The sequence below is a fragment of the Asterias amurensis genome, chromosome 20 (genome assembly GCF_032118995.1).
Source record: "Asterias amurensis chromosome 20, ASM3211899v1".
Classification (NCBI taxonomy): domain Eukaryota; kingdom Metazoa; phylum Echinodermata; class Asteroidea; order Forcipulatida; family Asteriidae; genus Asterias; species Asterias amurensis.
Window position 1 is genome coordinate 2,629,879 of NC_092667.1, and position 22,696 is coordinate 2,652,574.

Consider the following 22,696-nt stretch of genomic DNA (forward strand, 5'->3'; position numbering starts at 1 on the left):
ATGTAATCACTGCAGCGTAGGGACAATGATGACTTCACTATTAGTTAAATTATGATCTGCTTCAGTTGTGAGATAAAATGAGGTTTATATCTTAAATTATCTGACTAATTAGTTGTACAATCATTGAACATCTGTTTTTAAAAATGGATTTTCTTTTTTTTATGGACAACACAAAGAAGAGGAGAGTAGTTTTAAAAACAAACTGTTGTGTAGGCCTATATCAAATGTTTCTTATTACTCAAAGTATACCACACTTTATTTGAAAAGAGGAGCAGGGCATAATGAGCAAACAGCAGCTTCCACCATCTATATGTGAAGACCCTTAAAGTCTTAAGAATAATGGTACACTGTGCCAAGTCGATGGTGACATTGGACTGAACTGAAACCAAATGAATGCTTCTTGATTGATAACAAATAAATGATTCTTATGCTGGAAATGTTTTGTTATAAATAAATCCATTTTCTTTCAAATTTATCCAATAATTTACTCCATTGATTACACACTTGCTCACAAGCGTAAGACCCATACAAAAAGAAGCTAAGCGAAATAACACTATGCTTACCAGAATAAGGATTCAAGCCAAAATACCATGTCACACATACTATTTGTGGCTGGTGTCCTGTTATGTATTGCTTAACTGAAACCTGTAAAGCAATATTGTTCTGCAGCTCTATGGAACTGGAGACAGATCATAGCGCTTCCTCATTTCGCATTAATGATTGAGTTACCATTGATTACATTGATTACAAATTGATACAATTTCCTATCAAGTGAAAACAATTGTTCAATCAACCCATGAAGGTAAGTACTTTCCACCCTTCACCCGAATAGTCACGGAAAGAAACCACTAACTCTGAGTGCACTTTATAGCCAAACTCGTTTGCACCTCCACATCTACCGGTCCACCGGGACCACAAATTTCATTTCATATCCTTGCCAATTTCCCCCCTCCTCTGTCCATACAAACCCCCGCAAGTCAGCGGTCCTTCCCTGCTTAGTTTAGCACCCTGGAGAGGCAGTTAAATGTCCCGAAATCAAGCCCGAAAACTGGGTTATCGTAAATCCAGTTCTGGTAACCAGATTGGGTTCTTCTAGCCGAACAGGCACGGAGCTGATAGAAACGGTAGGGTGTTTAGACTCTCAGGATTTTCCGACTGAGAGTTGAGTCAAAGTTTGCCCGCAGGGAGGAAGAAGCCGGTGAATCTCCCGGGGATTTAAGTGCACAGGATCTATTTATCTTCTTCGGAGATAGCTGATTACTGCTCCTTGAGCAAATGTACCATCAGGATGACGGACTTTATTTTTTTAGCAGAGCAGCGGTGTTATTAATTTTAAATACATGTAATTTTCATGTACACCGGTGCAGAAGAAGCTCAGCTTTGCCAAGAAAAGATGAAAGGAAATGGTAAGTTATTGATGGAATCTTAAACAATCACTAGAGACATCTGAACTAATGTCCGCGAAGTACATTCCACTCTTATGCCCCTTATCGCATATTGGTCTGATATCCTGACTACCAATTAATTTTCTGCATAACTTTTGCAGGCAACAGTTTACTTATGAACCTTGCATATCCCAACATTATAATAATTGATAGTTTATTGATTTGTGAAAAAAATCGGTTAAATAAAAGAAACCACCTTGGTCAAAAAAATTCAAACTGTTCTTTAAACTGAAAAGTAACCACAAACTGTTTTTCATATCAGTGTGTTTGGATTTCGGTCCATAATCCTTGTTTCCAAGGCAAAGGAAAGTGCTAAAGCTCAGGTTTGCTTGTGAACATGATCTGAGATGCACCAACCAAATTTTTATTTATTTGTTTTAAATGCTAACAACCTGGAATAAAACCATAGTTACATCCCTTTCCATTTATCGTACAGCTTTACAAACATGAGGGAAGGTTTTTTAGCTTCTTACGGCTTTATCATGTAGCCATACCTTCAATAGGAACTGAGATGCAACAATTTAAATATTCCCTACTAAAAAGTTAAATTATACATGAGAGTTAAGTGTTCAATTAGTAACAAAGAAGTTCCATTGGACACTACCAGTCCCAAGTGAGACCTGTACTTCTTCCAATGCCGGTACAAACGTGTACTGAGTGGTGTCAACACATCTCCAGACACTGCATCTAAGAAATCATACTTCCCTTCAGATCGTGCCAGTGCATATCATCCAACCCCAGCGCACAAACCAACACACACAAAATCAGTTGTTAATATCCGGCTGAGGAAACCTCCACCGCGACCCTGGAGGGGGGTCCGCATTTTCCTCACCCCCTTTTGCGCAGGGTGACAAAATAATACTAGCCATAGAGTCATGCATTATTCATGAATAAAACCCCCTACCAACAATACCCAAGATTCATCCATATTTTATCACACCCGAGGCTCTTTTCCAGTTTAGGTTCTCACCATGTCTAAACCTGAACACACAATCACAGTCCCCTAGGGGTGTCAGAAGAACAGCGCCTTGGCTAAAAGCAGCATTGCAACCGAAAAATTTCAATTTTGTCAGTATTTTTTTTCTCTGTTCGGGCTGTGCGGAGCCCCCGATCGTCAGCGCTCAGCAAGACGCTATCTGTAAATTCTGTTGATATTGATCTAAACTGTCACACAGCACTCACACTCTGTCAGTTGCCAGCGGGGAAAATATCTCACAACCGGATGAAGCACAGATGCGGTATTAGCGGCAATATTTTTTTTCCTCTCCTCTCCCGCTCTCGTCTCCTCTCCGCCATCTCTTTTTCTCATTCTCTTGTTCTGCTCCTAAAATGTGGTAATGTCATCTCAAATGGAGGCCCCGGGGAGGGCTACAGATTGACTTTGCAAGGAGATGACGATGTGTTCTCACACAGCCAAACATGGAGTAATATTGTGGATGTTCCATTATCGTACATAATGAACAGGGTATTGATATCCCATCCAAAAGACAGCTTTTAGGGTTTGGGCACTCAATTTTCTCTCCTTCCAGGTGGAAGTAACACTGCTCTTCTTTAAGACTCCTTTTCAGGTTTTCACACTTACTGAGGTTTCAAATGGATTACATACTCATAAGTATTTAACTAAATTAAAACCAAGGCATTGAAAAGTACTAAATTATCTCTGTGAAAGAACTTTTATTATTCAAAAGAGTATTTTGTTTGGCATTTGTATCTGCATTGGACCTTAAAAAAAACTAAACTCTTAGTTAATCGCTGACAGCTTGTGGTGTTTTTGACCTTTAGGAAAGTTTATTGTCAAATCGGAAGTTTTTTTTACCTTTTTATAGAGTTTGAATTTGATGAATTTTCATGTCAGTGGTATTTTAACGAAATGATTACATCCCTGCAATACACATCGGTCTGCGTAATTTTCCTGAATTCTTTTTTGGGGGAAAAGGATCATTGTTACAAAATAATTGTTGCAGGTTGCAAATTGATAAATAAAAGGCATCGTTTTTGTACTTTGAAAATTCACTGTGTTATGTTCATTCAAAGCACCAAATAAGAACCATTTAAAACCATGGTTGTCATGTTCTATTATGTTTTGTAAAAGGCAGATGTACTACCTTCTAACTTACTACCTACATTAAATCCTACTTTTGAAATCCTTTAATAAACATGAGCAGGCATCCCCAATAAATACTAGTGCAGTAATAACTATGCTTCCAAAAAGTTTTAAAACCAAGACTTATTTTCACTCTGCATCTTTCTCAAGCTTCCACATTGTGGTTGAATCTTGGAACCACTAGAAACAGGTGGGAGAGCACAAGCAATCTTCAATCCTTGCCAAGCTGACCTCCAACACACAACAAAACAGAACGAAGCAAATGTCCATAGATTTATTGCCGCAGTCAACAAATAAGTGCATTTTTTATGGAAACAACACTCTCTGTCATTGGCCCCAAGCTGGGCATATCTGGCTAATTTTCCCACATCCATGGCACAATAAAATTTTATAGTCCCTTGGCCCTTGTTCTTCAAAATTGAATTCCCTTTACCCTAGTTCTCAGATGGGTATTATCCAGGATATTTGTAAGCATTTGTGATCATTATCTGAGGGTTCCAGTTGTACTTCTGGTTTCTGCTGGTATTGTTTACATTTGTACCATATTTGTATATGAATGGGGTTTTAGATTCTGTAAGTAGAACAGGCTGAAGTATGATACTGTGTGAATAATGGAATGAACTACTTACTGATTGGAACAAACATAAAATTCTAGTGGGTACAAATTTGTGTGCCTGGAAAGTGCCAATATTGATTGAGCTGTATATGTAACAAAACATACAGCTGTATGAACTTTTTTCTTGAATGTTATAATGTGCAATATTGAGTAGTCAAGTTATGAGGATGGTTCATTATTTGGTAAAACCTGGATTCAACCTGGATTCAACATTAATACATTTTGTGGTTGAGAATACATTTTTTGGTTGAATGGGCTTACACAAGTATTTGATACATTATTCATGAATACCGAAGACAGTTTATCCTCTCTGATTGGTCGAGAGGGCATCATGTGGGGTTGTTTGAACGGATGATATAACACCAGTAAAAGTGTTGAAACATGGGCGCGACACGCGAGCATTCACCTGTGCTTATAAGACAGTTTCTTCATTCCTATTGGTCGAGAGCAACGACTGTAACAGTTGTGCCACATCAAGCGATAAGCGCGACGCGCACAGCAATCTCCTTGTAAGGAGTTGTTTACCAAGGGCCTTACCATTTCATAGCTGGAAGAGTGTTGTATTGAAAGAAATCATTGAACAATTATAATTTGTGCATTCATTTATCCTGTTTGTTTTAGAGGTGTTTTGAGAGAAATTTTGAGGATGTTATAATGAGCAATGTTGACTACTCAACATTGCTCAGCTGTATGAACTTTTTTATTGAATGTTATAAAGAGCAATGTTGAGTAGTCAATGTTATGAGGATGGTTCATTATTTGGTAAAACCTGGACTCAACATTGATTTAATCAGTACTTAAAAAACAACTAACATAATGTATGATGAAAGTTTTGAAAATTATTCTAGGCCAAAGGGCTTAGGCCTAAATGTTAAGAGAAAACAAAAGACAAAGAGGCGTGTCATAAAATGGTTGCATCAATGGTTGTTTACAAAGTTAACGTTTTGGAAGGGTACCCTTTCTTCCACTCAAACCATGTTTTGATCAGAATTATCTTTGAATGCAAACATTTTTTTGATAACCTGTTTGGTATGTTATGTAAGAGTAACTTTTAAAATGAAAAATGTGGGCACCGAACAGAGATGACATCAGTAGTAATGAAACCAGCTGAACACAGAGTTGGACTAGGAGTTCAGATAAAAAACTACCAGTGCATTTTACTGGTATGGTAGATAAAAAAAACTTACAAGTAGCACTGCCAATGGGCAATGTTTCTTTATCAATCAAGGGTAAACAATATTAGGGTCAAAACGTAAGGTCATTGCCGCTTTAAGGAATTGAGTTTGCATCAGCTTTTCAATTTTTCTTTTCTCTCTTTTAAAAATATCAATCGACACTACAAAAAAACTGACTGAATAGATTTAAATAACTTGCAAGACTTTAGGATGATAACATTTGGGAAATTTTGAAAATTTGAAACAGATCCAATATATCTCAATTTAGATCACATGTACTCCTTTGTGATGGAAAGTCATATTATATTTCTATAATTAAAAAAAATTCAGAAGAAATATGAGATGAAAATCTGCAGATAACCACCACAGCTACACCGAATCTTTATCCTGTCTGCATTATCATCTCCTAATAGCTCTATTTAATTGGACCAAGACCTTTCACATCTCCCAAAGCAAGTCATCAAACCATCCTCGGCACAGTGAGATGCCTCGTTCATGTCTTAATTTTCTTGTGATTTGAAAGATAATGTTATAATCAAAGAGAACAATCAATGGCCTTCTCGTGGAGTTAAAGTGCCGAGTTCCTGCGGAGACGTTAATGTATATACTAAGGCACTAAATGTAATTGGTTAGGCTGCCTAAGCAGAGGTGAGTATGTATGCATTCTTTGTGTTTGCACCACTTGTTAGCTTTGTTTTAACACTGATCAAGCAATCAATATCATCAGCAGAGTCAATAATTGCTTAGTTCCCTAATAATCAAATGCAACTTACTATGCCATGAAACCAATTTATGTTTTGAAGGATACTAGTCTACTGTCATCAAGACTTATACTCGAGTATGTTGTCAAATAAATGGTCTTTGAAGCTTTGCATGGTGTGAAAAATAACTATAAATAGTAGACTTGCCGCTTCAACCATGTATGAGAAGACGACAGCAGAGTATACTGTTCGAAACGTCGAGACCACACCGGCTCTTTTCAGAGCCAACACTCCCTCAAAAGAGATCATTACACATGGTTTTACCTGCAAGTCTACTATTTATAGTTATTCTTATGTTGTCAAATGTCAAGATGAATTTGTTTGTCACGTGCAACAAAGTTAGGTTCTTAACAGAAATTGAACAGCCAAGAATTGCCCTTGAACATGTATAAACTTCTTTTTTTTTATATTGGATAAATGAAAAGTCACACATTTAGATGATTTTTGCAGGGTTTTTTTCCGTTTTTTTCTATCGTTAAAGGTATTTAAGACTGGGTTCATTAGCAGCAGCCAGCCACAAATCAAGGTCATTACCACATATTGAAGACCAGCTCATTGCCTAAGACTGTCACCATTTCAACCACAAGACTGAACTATAATCTGATTCCTGAAGGACTAACACTAAGTTCACAGCCGGCAATGGGTTTTGAATTTATAATAAGTCCTACTCACAGAAATGGTCATTCAGAAAATGTTTGTTTGATACTTTTGCAAAATCAGTTTGAATCAAATCAGAAATAACAACTTATACATCTGCACATCAGTGCAAAAACAATGCAACTCGATTTTACAAATACGTTGTATCTCGGAGCGCAATTGGTTTTTGAGTATATCCAGGCTGTTATTAAAGGCAGTGGACACTATTGGTAGTTACTCAAAATAATTATTAGCATAAAACTTTTCTTGGTGACGAGTAATGGGGAGAGGTTGATGGTATAAAACGTTGTGAGAAACGGCTCCCTCTGATGTGACATAGTTTTCGAGAACGAAGTAATTTTCCACAAATTTGATTTCGAGACCTCAGATTTAAAACTTGAAGTCTCGAAATCAACCTTCCAAACGCACACAACTTTGTGTTACAGGGGTGTTTTTTCTTTCATTATTATCTCACAAGTTCGATGACCGATTGAGCTCAAATTTTCACGGGTTTGTTATTTTATGCATATGTTGAGATACACCAACTGTGAAGGCTAGTCTTTGACAATTACCAATAGTGTCCACTGCCTTTAAGGTGACAGGCCTAATATTTTGACAATTCATGTAAGTGCCATTTCAGGAAATACAGCAGTCATGCACTGACATTTGATTTTTATTTTGATATTGATATTTTAAGGCACATAGGCTTATTCCATAGAAAAAATGTGTAACAGTGCACACCCTTTTTTCAGTTACACTCATTTGTCTAACCTCGCAAGACACAAAACGTATAAGATCAAATCCAAACATAACTTTCTTGAAGATCATTGACTAAAATACCAGCTCTAACTTTTTGGGTTTACTCTTTCCAAACAATGTCAACAAAAAATGCACTTTAAAAACTTTCAACCTCTCAAAACAAACTCAACCATGTAGAATGAAATGAGGACTACAACCACTTGGCGACCATTAATTGACAGAAAAGCAATAATTCCGAACAAAAATTAAGCCTTTGGAAAGTTCATGGGATTAGAGATGCTAGACGAAAGATTAAAATGTATGACAATCTACCAGAAAGATCGGCAGCACAAGACGCGTAATCCCTCGAAAGAACGAAACAAGAAGACTACACAATCCTCTCAGTAATTCAATACAGTTTGTGAAAAGCCAAGTGAGGTGTAAACCAAGTGAAAATTGCTTTTCCAAAATTTTTAATCCAATTCAGCAAATTTTCTGCCAATCTTCCTCCATACTTTTCACAGTACTGGACTGCCCGCTGGACTGTACCGTACGTGTGCACGATTAAGTCAACTAATTCCCACCACAGGCGAAGGAAAAGTTCACGTAGATCTGAAAAATGCACTAATTACTCACACTAATTTTTCCTCTGTCCAGTGGAGCGTATAATGTGCTTCTCTTACTCCATATCCTGGTGCTTTTACCGTCTGAATCGTCCTGTTGGATTCTCTAATATTCTGAAGTCAATCAAACGAAGCAAAAATTGGCTGGATCTAGCCGCGCTTGGCGTATGCCTGAGGATCCAGGTGTCATATCATGGTAGCCCAAGATAACATCGCCTTTGCCTTTGACGGATACCGACATTGTCTGTGTCAGCTACGTTGAGAGATAATTGAATTGTTGGCTGGGTTAATCATCTCATCAATTGATTGGATAGGTTTTTGTTTCAGCTTCACACGCTGTCACGTCAAAGATTGACTAGTGAGCGGTTTGCGGAGGTGTGCAGACAAGTGTCAGTGATAGACAATGCATCAGGTAGAGTCGCCAGATAAATCAAGCATTAAGAGAACTGATGGGACTATTAAGATCATTTTTACATTTCTGTATAATTAACCGAGACTAATTTTGACTGTTAAAAGCAAGAAATCCACAAAATTGCTCATTAAATGTGCAATTAACAAGATAAAACGACAAATTTAATCTCAGTGATCCATCCCTCCTAAGAACTACTATCTGCTCCTGAAAACATGTCGACAATGAAAGCTTCCGATTTCATAGACACATTTTGTTGAAGAATGAAACTCCACACAAAATCTTAAAAAAAAAATAATAATAATAACAATGATAGAGATCAAAATCGCGAAAACTAAATTAAGATTAATACCATTTAAAATCATCCGATAGAATGAGGGATCAAACGTTTTTTTCTCAATTTGCATGTGATCAACTTGTACATAAACACATTGCACTCATCTTTACTGCATTCAAAAAGTGACCAAAAAAAGAAGTTGACTTTTCCCATCATTTCCATTTTTACACACATAGATTATTCACATTAGTTGCTGATAGATTTGTTTGATTCGAAGCTACGAAGACAACAACATGGCAAAAGAACAATAAATGCAGGTTATAAAAGTAACATGGAATTTTTTCAAACAACAGTTTCTACTGTTTAGCTCATTGAATTGAAGTTTGAAGATTCAAAAGTCAGAGAAGTTGTTTTCATTTGCAGGTTACTAATGTTGAAGAAAAAAGAAGCAACATTTATCATCCAACAAAATTGGATTTTTAAAAATTGAGGATTATTATTTACTTTCCCTTGGTACACATGCTAACACCTGCAAGCAGCTGGATTGGAAATTATTCAACTATTGGGAATGATTTATGTGGAGTTTTTAAATTAAATTGCAAAACATGTTGTTTGCCTCTGGCGTTGGACTGCTGACAAATCCAGAAGAAATACATCAACATCAAGAGGAAAGTGGTTTTGATAAAGTCCTTTTTTTCTATCCCTGTGGTTAGTTTGATTTTTTTTTTTCCAGGACTGACATTCATACTGTCTCGGGAACATTTTTAAATCAAACAGCACAAAATAATAATTGTCCCACGGCCTAACAAACAAATATGGGGCATACTACACACACTTGTACAACAATTTTGAAAAGAACCGACGCCCGTTAATTCTCGCATAAATGAACTCCCGGGTTGAAATACATCCTTAGAGCCGTCCAATCACAGCGCTGCAACCATCTCAGCGGCACACTCCACCAGTCTGCCCCACTCCAAAAAATAACAGACTTGACGACTTTGCTCCTTCATTAAACCAGCCCTGTGTCCCCAAGAAGAAAAATAGCGACAGGGGGGGACCCATAGAGTGCTTATGATATGAATGGGGAATTACATTGTTGGCGTGCCCTCAGGTCCTAACTGCCAAATACGGACACCAGGTGCAAAAACTGACCATGAATGGAAGGAGCTTGCAACCAACTTGTTAGCTTTACTATATCACCTAGCAACCACATATTGAAAATATGGTTCTTTTATTTTGTGGGGGCAGGCCTGGCATATTCCCCGGAGGGGGTATACAGTCTGCATAATGCCCTCATTTTAAGGTGATATCGTTTATGGCTGGAGAATTTTTAATTGGCCGGTTTGGGATTATGATTTTGCTGATAATTTTGCTCAGTGAACGTTTTTCATAATTAAAGGAGGATTAAAATTGAAAGTCCAATTTCAGTTTCTGTAAATTTTGTTTAGAAGCTTAAAGCTTAAAACTGAGAAAGGAATACAATAAGCAAAAATACCGTAGTGTGAAGTGGATAACTAAGTATGTTTACTTGGAATAACTATGTATTAATTAAATCTCATCTTGGAGAGAAGTTCTGACAAGAACCCAGGTTGTGACACAACATGTCTCAACATTTCAAACGCAATAGTTTTGCAGGATGTTTACAACCATTACCATCTTTATAACAAGGAGGTTTTCGGGTAGTTACGCAGTGTCATTACTAAGTATGACCCTATCTTTAAGCAACGTTAAGGATTCTGCTAGTTCACATGTAAGTGGTAAAATCTCAACATTTTCTCAATTTTGTGCATCCAAGCTGTCCACCTACAATCATTTTGCATTTAAATACAAAAGACAAAGGTACCAAATTGTTTACAAATTTGAAACAAGACCGCGAGACAACTTCAAAAGGAAAGTTAGGCTTTAACTGTGTTAAATGGTGTTTGAAGCTTATTATAGTTGCTCTTTTAACTGTCTCTTAAAAGTTGCTCTTTTAACTGTCTTGGTTTCAATAAGTTTTTTTAAAACCACCGGATATTATTTAGAAGCTTGCCAATGGAACATCAATTAAACATTTTCATTTACAGAACTTTTATTACTGTTTTTTAATTGGTGACTGGGCTATCAAAAGGTTATTTTCAGCGCAGAACACCTGTGTCTAATCTAAAATTGATTTCACAACATCCATCAACCATTATTTTGGCAAATATGCTGGCATTCTTATGAAGCCTTTTTTAATTAACTTTTTATATATTTGTTTGAATTATTACTGCCTGCAAAAATACAAGTTTCTGCTATTTCCACTGTTTTTAATATTCTTGTGTACCTTTTTTTATCAAACAAATTTTAATGGGGATTTTAAATTTGATTAGGTAGAATTTCAATGGCACCAAACTACTCGGTCATCAAAGATTACAATAGACCTATATTTAATATATAAAGTGCAACATTTTAACAATGAACACTTAGTTTGTAGCTGAATCAATACTGAAAATACTCAGGAACAATTTAGTCAAACAAGAAAAAACAAACCCATTCCTTCATATTTTTTTCACCGAATAAACATACAATGTTCAAACTAAAACTACAAGCCCCCTACACACAAATTTGTATAATGGGAAACCATCAATTATGCTGCCCAGCAGCCTGTGAGCGTTGAGCAATATTCAAATGTCCTACCAAGCGAAAGATCCGTTGATTCAATATTTCCATACACGCGAGGAGTTCTATACCACTGTAAAAATATAGCCAGAAAAAACCCTTCCATTCATAAAAAAACAGCCCGCATGCTGGCATTATACATGCCTCTGTGGGCCTATTGTTAGCAAACTTCATCCCTTCTGCATAGTCACGTATTTTAACATCCCTCTGATGCTTCTCTTAATTCTGTCAACACAGACCCATTCTTTGGACATCATGCCAGGCCTGGGTTTTTTTGCCGCTTGAGCCTGATTTGCATTTGAAAGGACGGTCGTGTGCCGCGGAACCGGCCCGCCTGCCGTCGATGGTCGCCTGGGAATTCCGTCCGTTCCATTAGCGAGATGAGTTTCTGAAATTTGGTATCGCTTGGCTGGCGTTGGGTTTCATCAGGGCCCAAGCGCCGGGGATTATCATGAAAAGTGACACGTCAAGACTGCAGTGGTGGGGACAAGGATATATGAAAGCAAAAATAAGGGGTGCTAGCTGGAATATTGGAGGGCAGTTGGTGTCAGGTGTGGGGATGTGTGTGTTTGTGATAATATGTATAATTGTACATGCGATGTAACCGAATTCAATGAAGATTGTTAGCTTGATACACAGGCCTTTTGACATTGAGACTGAAATTGAATGTTTGAAATGCATATCTTTTATCTGAGGTAATCTCTGCTATATAGGAATAAAACACTTGTACTTCAGCACATCAGATTACACACAGACATGGTATAAGTTGGACATAGCACAAATAGAATGCTTTCTTGTTGATTAATTGGGGAAAGTATCATGTACACACTTGGAAACATCTTCTTAACAAAGTCTTATCTTGGATAAACCGCAAAACTTTGCTATGGAATCCTTTTCAAGAGCTTGGTTCAACTTGTCATGGTCCTCAGGTCAACCTACATGAAATTATACTGCCCTCTATTGACACAAAAGTGAAGTACAAAGGGTCTCCCTAAATTTCAGACTTTTCTCCTTAGATGTATAAATTGTAAACTATCCAAGCCATTTCAATCTTATATCCAATCGTAATCATTTACATACATGTATGCATCAACAATACTGACAGTGACACCAGGACTCCAATTTGGAGTAAAATTATACTGGGCTTGCAGCTCAAAACTCTTGTCAGACCAGAGTTTACTTTACAAGACTAGAATTTAAACGATTTATCTTGATTGTTTTAGACAGAATTTAAAGATGTTTACTGTTACCAGTTTCAAAGTCAACATTTGAACACCATTTCTTGACGTTATTAATATTATTAACAAAAACATGTTAAACAAGCAAGACAAGACTATTCATTTGAAAAACACACGACTGCTGGTCCTGTTCGGTTATGAGTTTATTTGCCTGGGCTAAAATCACTGGCTATTGGACTGCAATCGGGTTCAAACACTGGACTCCATTGCAAAAAAATGAAGTAACTACTTAAAGCATTTCCTCAATAAAGAAATTAAGTTTGTACATCACCAACTATCATGACAATTGGCTTTGATAAAGAGCTCTAGCTCACTCCATCATGAAATTTATCAAGTTTTATTTTTCATTTTATGATGTATTGTGGGTTTTTAAAAATCAATTTTTTTCATTTCCATGAAGAAATTGTTTTACATGCAGTAATTGCAGTACACATTTAATTAAATTCTCTTCTTAAGCTTGACTATTATTTAAACCAATAAATAATGCAATGAGCAAACATATTCAGATCAGTACACCTGTCTCCTGGGTTCAATCAATTACACACAAGGAAAGTACACATCAAAACAAAATCAGCCACAACTGGTCAAGCGTAAGATTCTATTCCACAACAAATAAATCCATCAAACCAAGACAAAGATATTTCAAATCCACGGTGAGGTTTTTTCTTCTTCTTTTCTTGTTTTCTTCTTGGTGAACAAACAAATTATGCCATGTGTGGTCAAGCCAGTGGTGGTGGCTCACTTTTCATCACTTAATATATTGGGCCAATCATTATTAGGCTCAGGCATTCGGCAATTTGGGCAGCATTAAACATTTATGGTTATAGGAGACAGCAAGTACTAGCAAGTGCTTCCACAAAACAGATGTCCACAACATGTGCAACAATAAGTCAATCCTAAGATTTCAACGCTGTAATCATGTGCACACACTGTGTATACTGTGTATGGAAGCTACCAGCCAGCTACCACCACTCAACTAAAAAGTTATAGGATTGTTATTACAAGGGTTCTTTTTCATAACAAAATTTTAAAGAGTGGCACAAAACAAGGGTATATGTTGCACAGTTTGGCAGGTGGTAGGCCTGTACATGCCTACTTTGCAGAAAGTGTAACATCAACAAATTAACCAAAAATAACATATGTACATCTGGTTATGTATTTTTCAATAAACACAATTTGTGTTCAAGGAGTTTTTCAAACTTGACATGTATCAGATTTTATGGAGATTTTGATTTCATCTCAAAATTAATAGGGCTAAAGAAAGCAGACACCAAAATTAGGTCTCAAAATCCAAACAATTCTTTCCTTTTGTGTAAACTCAGACATTTTAGCCCAGATATTTAAATTCTCTAACACTTTACTAACCCCCCTCCCCCCCCCCTACTAGCAGACAACCTTCAACCTTTCCGCCAACTTAAATCCTCATACCATTATTACTTAAGCTCCCAAAATATTCTATTCATTCATATAAATTCATTCACAAAAATATTAACCCAAACGTTGTTTTTTTGTTCGTTTGGTTTTTTTTATAGATTAAGTCAATACAGCAGCCTCACCGCCCAAATTAAAAAAAGCTATAAAAGAAAAAGTAGAGGCAAGTCTGAGTGGCTAGCCACACAGCGTCGTCCAATCTACGATAGCGGCAGTAAAGAGTCCACAAACCCAATATGCCAAAACTGAGGGTTCCGTGAGCCCATCAATCACTAAGAACCAAAGTCCATTGATGTCAATGTTAGCCAACCATAGCGAGCCAGCCATTCACAAGCGCTCCATCTGCCCGCATCAAGCGCTCACCTATTCTCATGCAAATGAAGTCTCTTACACACACACACTACATACAAAATAGACCTAGAGAGATTAGGCCTAGCCGACACTCGACCATCTGTCGTGCCAATTTGAATACTGAGCAAACTTCTATATCACTAAATAGCCATTTTTTTCTCTCACTTTTTTTATTCTGCTGGGAACATTGTACAAATAGACCGTTGAGTGAGAAAATGTTAGCACCTATGTAGTTGGCAATTTAGGAGTGGGAGATGGTTCGGATTACTTTCTTTGATTAGCTTTACCCTCAAATAATAAGTACCCGTTTTTAATTTCTGAATAATTTCTGAAAAACCTAAAATGTAAATAATTGTTTATTAATGCACCAATTAATGCAACAATTAATGAGCCTTAATGAGCCAATGATGAGTAGTTTGTCTACTATAATTTTCTGTAGTTTTTTTACTATAAGTTTCTGTTTCTACTTTCCACCACAAAAACCAGCAATCTGGGAAAAATAAATAAAATTAAAACTTCAACTTTTTATTAGTTATACTTTACTTCAAAGATTAATCTTGTCTTTATAATGTTTGGAGAGAAATAAGCAAGACTTTGAAACTTTAAAGCAAGGCTTGGAAACTTTCAGTTTAGATTCAGACCTCTGATACCAGAAAAAATATGAAAATGAACATCTCTGATATAAGAAGAGAGAAAAAACATTTCATTCAACATCCAAATGTTCCAACCCATGTTAATATTAACTGCTTGAGTGCTCAAACCATAAAGATTACTGCCACTGTCATTAAACTTCATCAATTCTACCTCAGAAAAGTACTGAGTAGGCAGACAGCTACCAGAACCCGAAAATCAAAAATAATAAATAAATTATATTTAATCCCAGCAGGGGGTGGATTTAGCTCAGCCCTGGTGGGGAAGAAGGAATTGGAAGACAGGGGAAATCCACCAGACAAGCTACCCTAGTCGCCCTTCCTAATAATTGGCGATCATCAGGGCAAAAAGGCACCTGCGTGTAGTCGCCAGTAACGACAGAGAGAGCGAGAGAGATGCGAGCACACGACCCAATCACTAAACTTAAAAGCCTGCTTCATCATTTATTTATCGTAGATGCAGACAGCTTAAGCTGGGACAATTCTCCTCCAGCCCTAAGGGAATTCTGGAAGCATCCTCGGTGTGTATCAGTGAGTCTATTTGCCACCACTAGTTAATCATTCTGCTCCACCACTGGAAAATCATTAACAGTTGTGTAGGATAATATCCTCCCATCTTCCCCTGGTGCTTTGGGGGGACAATGGAAGTTTCAATTTTTATGGAGGTTTTCTGTTAATTACTAACATGGGAATAGTACACTTTTCAAACGCCGAGCTTTTTCATTAATTCACAGGCGTTGCCTCATTTTATACAGTTTATCTTTTAATATAGGATTTTGAAATAAACTTCTGAACTTTTTCTTCACCACTGCAGGTTTGTTCTGGAATCTGGAGTTCACTGCGCATAATAAACAAAGAAACATAGAACTTTCCTAACACGTAAAAACAGTTATTTATTTTTATTTTCTCCAGGCATACTGCAATTGTTTTATCAAAGGTGAAGGTAGAGAGCTATTACAAAATATTTTTTAAAGCACTTGTTATAAAAACAATAGTGACATAGAATTGCTCTCCGCAACATACGATGTCAATGTCAATGTCAAGTGCAATGTGCAACTGCTTGTGAAACTCACAGTTAACTCAGACACAACAAGCCAAAACAAACTGGTGTTTCTTTACAAGCCTAAAGTTTGAATAGGTTAACAAGAGTTAATAAGAGGAAGTTCCGGAAAATAACTAGGGGCAGGGTTCAAGAAGTACACAACAAGGAAGTGGCAGATTTTGTGTATTACTTTTCCGTTGATGGACACATTCATTAAAACAAAATGTGCTTCTACATGATCAACTGTCCTTCTGTACCAAAGGTCTATGCAAAGTTTACAGCTTCAAGTGCAAAGTAAGGTCTCCCCCCCCCCCCCCCACACACACACACACACAAAAAGAGGAGAGTTTAAGCAATATACTTTCAGGGAGGCTGGCTTTCTATGACACTTTTTAAAGAAAACAATTCACAACATAATGTGCAAAAACTTTAAAAGAATGGTATTTCAATCAAGAGCTCAACTTAAACAAGGACATGCTGTGTTGAGATTGGTTGAAGGCCGTTTTCAAATCTTCCAGTAAAATTTGCAGATTGTCCATCCAGAAATTCCATTTCAAAATACAGTATCTATTTATTAGAACATACTGCAACTAGTTGGTCCTCTGCCACTTCTTTTGAAACCACTAAAGATACATTGCACATGCACATGCACAAGACATTAAACAACTTTTTTCAGCAAAACTTAAAACACGCGATTTTATCTGAGAAAGCTCTACTCAATCGGTTCTAAGCACCACTCTCGAAAATTAACCAGGTCTTTTGAGTGAAATCTACGACCAGTGTCTCACCCAGGAAGCATTTGATTTCTTCTAAGGTTCTACTGTCTATACTACTGTCTCCTGTCTCAACTGACAAGAAATTATGGGAAAGCAAACAGGGCAAGTTGGAACACTCGGATAATGAAGAGTAATTTGACAGTTGACTTTGTAGGTAATCTTTGCAGTGCATTGGGGGAGAATGGGGGTCTGTTCGAAGGATAAGGATGTTACAATAATGGGTGTTAACTGTCACACATTGGAAGTTCCTTCCTGTTGTTTTTCTAAGGTTCTTTTTGAAACCACGGCTTCGGCTTAGGATTTGGCTCAGGCTAGCGGTTGTTTTGACAATATTGCACGTGCTTTGCGTACGCGCTCAGGGCTTCAGCCAAGAGGACGGAGCCTGAAGCCGAAACCAAAGCCGAAGCCGTGGTTTCGAAAAGGGCCTAAGATGTTTTTTAAGAGGAGGTCAGGAGGCAGACTTAGAATGAAGACTCAGATTCTGCAAGGTCACTTCAGTATTCTAGTTGGGACTAATTGGAACAGCCAGACACTCATTTTGAATGCTGTTTAAAATTCTCTTGATCCTATACAAGCATTGTCCGCACACTTTCCACACATTCAATACAAAAGCTGAAGTCTACTCTAACTGTAATAAATCATGACAGGTGTATAATTATGTACAAACAATTTTGTCAACATTTTAAATGAGAGCAATTTTTACAATTTCTTTAGAATAGTAGGGCCTGGGGGCTAGGGGGGCTAGATGTGGGGGCCAGGGCTGGGACAGAATGTTTCCCTTAAAAAAAACGAGTGTTTAAAAGCTTGGTCGTAAAGCATCACATAAAGTATGGTAAGTGGTAGAGTTGGTAGTCGTTGGCTGGGGGGGGGGGGCTATGGTGCGGGGTTGGGAGGGGGGATTGGTACAGTACAGAAAATGTTTTGAGGAACCTGAGAATTTAAGGCATCAACGCTGTTTGCTGCTCAATGACTGATGTTTTCAAAGTTGGCGATCATACACCTTTAGGAGACTGACAGGTTGCGAGAGTGTGTCAAACACTCATGATGCATGTTCACATAATCACAACGATACTTGGTACAGTATTGAAACTACACTCAGTCATACACTCGTCTCATCGACGCCTGAATATAAGAGATGCTCAGAGCATATGTTTCTGCTACTTCACCTCTACTCGGTTCCTAGTGCCGTTCAACTAACCTGTGAGCACACCAATCATAGACTGAACTGTAGGCCTAATATTTTCCCCAGATATCATTCCAAAAGAAATTGGTCACTCTGCGACAACCACTAAATCCTCTTATCATCCCTCTAGCCACAATGGATTCACCCATGACAAACGATGATTATGTTTTCACTCATTCGCAGCATGATGCTTACTCAGTTAGCAGCAACACCGCCCCCTATTGAACCGTAGCAGTACGCTCCCTCTACTTCCAACACTGGATGCCGACAAACCTCACAAGAACACTCACAGACCCTCGAGGTGAACACCTTAGTGATTCCATAGACTTGGGCGTAAAGTTTCATAAATATGGAGTATGCCTAGGTGCTTTTTGAGGTTTTAGAATTGAGAATGCGTATAGTTTCGCCCTTGAATGGTGTATATGACATTCTCCACTCTGATGGTACACACTCAGGTAATGAATTGTTGAATAATTGAATATGTTGAATTTCTGTACTCATAAAAAATACATCATTCACCTTGTAACAGTTTCACATAAATTGTTAGTTTTGTACAACATATATGTAATAGGCGCATTACCTATAAATGAGAATCTAATTTCTTTCCGCAATTAGAATTTCACCCGGATTATGAAAAATTATGAAAGGATATGGATGGTCAAACCCCAAGTCCTTGTGAATTTGCTTTGAAGAACCATAAAAGCACTAATTAATGCGGTGCTTTTTTGACAATAAGCGGCGATGGAAATTATCTCTGCGTATATCACTTTATTATTGTATTTTAACCTTGAGATGATTTTGGTGGGTTTTTGTTTTTTGCTTTCATTTTCAAATCAAAATTCATGGGCTCTTATCGATTTTAGTATTTCTTTATTTTGTCTTCTGTTGTATTATTACTTCTTTATTTGTTAAAACAACTATGTTGGCATTTCTCTTCAAGATTCTTGTTTCAGTAAGAAGTTCAACCTTATGAAAAATAATGTGACTCTCAAAAAATGTAATATTCGGTTTGAAAATCTTTCAAATCTATCTCTTTAAAAGTACTATCGAAACCACATTTTCAACAAAACAGGGAAAATAACAAAGTTTTGTTTTTACCTATGTAATGGTAACTAATCATTTAGTATTGACCAATCACCTTAAGGGGATGCAACTTTTTTGTTTCAAATATCCAATAATCAACCACAATGGAAACTGTTTCCATTGTGGTTTACTTGAAATATATGCAGATATGAACATTTTAAAGGCAGATCAAATGGATGTAAACAACATACCTTTATCCTAGTCGAGTCGAGACTGAAAGCTACACCGACAAGAGTCATGCAATACAGATGAGCAAGGACAGCAAATTCTAAATTTGAATTAAACATTAAAAAAATATGAGACATTCTTGCAAAAAAGTGCTACAATGAACCTTATAAAAACGATCAGTACTATTCGTTATACATGGAGTAGGAGTTTTGTTTTCCTTATCCAAGTTTGTTCACAACTGTGGAGCATTCTGGACCCAAATTGTGGATATTTGGCCTAAGCATTCTGACTAAAAAAAAGGTCTTCAAGATGTTGTCTACTTGGTGTTCAATCTTCGTTTTAAAAGATCTACTGTGCAACCTAGGGCATTCTAGTTTTATCCTGAACATTTTTGTGAATTTTATATGAAGTAAAAAAAGTTCAAAACATTGCAAGCCAAAGCTACAGCCATTGCTGTACAGTGTTTAACAACATTATCATTCAGGGGGATAAATAAACACTCTGGACTCTCTGTTGTTATGTGTGCAATTGCCCTAATAACAAAAATGTTGTTTCAAATAACATTTGAGCAACATCTGTCCTTACTGAGTAAAACGATTATTCACTTGGTTTTCCGGTGAAAGTACTTTATAGTTTCACATCGGTAAATAATGTAAAACCATATTGCTATCTACTTTCAATGACATAATCATGTACCACAGCATGATGATTGATACACAGCTGGGTTATGTCTTAAATTGAATGTTTCCCAGTCGAATAATTATCTTTTTAACATACGTCTTACTTTTTTATAATAGTGCGACCATATTTGTTGGGATTCCCTCTACCCAGTAACAATAACTGCTTCAGTAACTTAAAGGAACAAGACAAGATTTCACAAAGTCTGGTTGCCCTGGGATTTGCTTGCAAATTTCAGGATTCTTCTTTAATTTTTTTTTAATAACTCTGAAGTTGAATTGCTTGTAATGTAATTAGTTTGAAAATAAATATTGTACACAACTTTAAAACTATTTTAGCCAGATCTGGAACAATTATTTAAAAAATTTAGCTTCGGGCAAAAACCCCCAACTTGTTAAGCATTATGCTTGAAAGAAGCAAAGAAACCAAGTTAATTGTATTGATAGAGAATTATTAATGGTGACATGGTATACCGCCCTCTACTGTTAGACTTGGACCAACCTTCCATGCATTGCCATGTGTGTCCTTTACACTGCATTGTGTCAGGCTCAAAGATTACTAAAAAGTGCAAAGCACTAGAGGGGAATAGGCTGAAAATATGAAATGTGAAATGTGCAAGCAACTCTTTTGATGCAACAACAGATCAGTGCAGACAATGACCATTGCCAGCAATGAAAAACAAAGCATTTGCTTGCTAAAATGGCTACATATGCTTGCTAAAATGGCTACATATATACAAGAGTACTTTCCAACAATAAATAGTGCTCTATATCTTTGAGTTTGATTAGGCTCAACTTCATTGGCACCAATGTTGCTGGTAAATTACTAGTGAATAAAATACAAGACCAAGTCCTTTCACGGTCCCATCTTGCTTGTACACATAAATTCAATGGACACCGAGATATATTTTTGCGCGGAGCATGTTTACAAGAGAAACAACTTTGTTGCAGAATTGTAATTCAAACCAAGACCATTAGAACTGTATCGGAAAGTTGTTATTAACAGTTTTTTATCTTGGGCGTAAATTGCAAAAATGTTAGTATGGTCCTAAAACCACCTAGTGTCAAATCGATCAAACTTGCTCAAGGTGGCACAAAATTATACCTACAAACATGTTTGTTTTAGTTTTCCTTTACTTTAAGTGACTGGTCATACTAGATACTGGTCTGGGTCACAGCCCTTTCCAAAACTGGGCCTGGGCTAAGGCTCCAGCTTAGGACAAAGCCGAACGATTTTTGGTGTCACGTGGCTGTTTTCGCAGCCAATCTTTCGCAGGAGTTGAAAATAGTTCAACTGTTGTAAATTATTCATTGCAAATTTGTGACGTCAAAATTTGCTTCGCTTTCTCATTCGAAAGGAAGTATGAACCGCGCTTCAGGCTCCAGCTTGGGTTAAGACGCCATGAGCTTGGGCTAACTAAGGTCAGGGCATTGGGCTAAGACTCCGGCTTGGTGCTTGGTTGGGCTCCACCTATCTGAGTAGTGTGCATTGTGCACTGACATGACCGTATTCAATGGAGCCCAGAGCGAGAGCCTTAGCTGAGGTGTGGAAAAAGCCCTAAGGGTTCAGGCGTCGATTTCACCAAACTCTTCCGAACTTAGGATTAATCTTAGGACTTAAGAGGGGTTCAGTTCCGTATCCAAATGCGTAGGACGCATTGAACCCATCCTAAGTTAGGACGGGTTACTCATCCTAACTCTAGTTAGGATTAAATCGACTGCATGTGTCAGCCAAACCCATGGTAGTAAGGTTTTTTTTATTTAGGCAGTTTCCCTTTATTTATTACTTTTTTAAGGTCAATTTAAAAACAAAAGCATAAATAATTCATTTATTTTGAACAATTTTCCACAACTCCTAGAGGTTTTTTTTTTACTCAAATAAACCTCAACGCAAAATGGCAAGAGATCTCTTTTTTTCATTTTTTCTTTCAGAGGAGAACTGGTTGCGACAGTTTACATAATGCACACATGACATGTGCAACTGTCAACGACGACTCTAAACTTGTAAAAAAGAGTTCATGTTTGTGTTTCAACTTGACTTTACCTTTCTTTGTAACTCGTCATTTTCTTCACATGTTGAGCATGACAAATTGCATTTAAAACACCATCCATTCAGCCTTTACAATTTGTGGAACGGATAAACTGTCTTTTTATTGTAACTTGCAGGCAATACATTTGAAGTTATTTAAGAAAGAAAACAAAAGTACCTACCTTATTTTTCGTTATTTACTTATCGTCTGCTAAATAGACACCTGTACAACAGGTACTTCCGCAGTAGGTGTGACGTCAGAATTCTAGACCAATTAAAATCGACCATTCACGGTGCTATATATAGCGCCCTCGTGTAGCGATGTCAAATCAATTTTTTTAACGGTGTCCAAAATGACGCCCTCTATTTGTAGTAGTACATATACAGTGGGTGAACGCATACTCACGGTCATTATTGTACGGACACTGCTGACATCTGATACAAAACAATGGAACTCTAGGATACTTTTTCAAAAAGATTATAAACAAGTCCAAGCGTTGCTATTACCCTATATTTTTGCAGTTTTTTGATAATTAAATACAAAAACATAAAGAACATTACCAAAACGCTTGCCTTTCCAACAATGCATACCGTGTGGACCTACCTCTCTGTGTAGATTTTGTGTACATGTATTCCCAAAATTG

General features: G+C 37.1%; 1 long non-coding RNA gene across 1 annotated transcript in view; it reads right to left on the bottom strand.

The window, feature by feature from the left end:
• Window positions 1–22,297, bottom strand: part of LOC139952245 (uncharacterized) — a 186,496-nt gene extending 164,199 nt beyond the window's left edge. The window contains exons 1-2 of the long non-coding RNA XR_011787877.1: window positions 22,235–22,297; window positions 19,370–19,446 (exon numbers count right to left, since the gene is read on the bottom strand). This is a non-coding gene — a long non-coding RNA (uncharacterized lncRNA). The remainder of the gene's footprint in view (window positions 1–19,369; window positions 19,447–22,234) is intronic.
• Window positions 22,298–22,696: the final 399 nt, after the last annotated feature.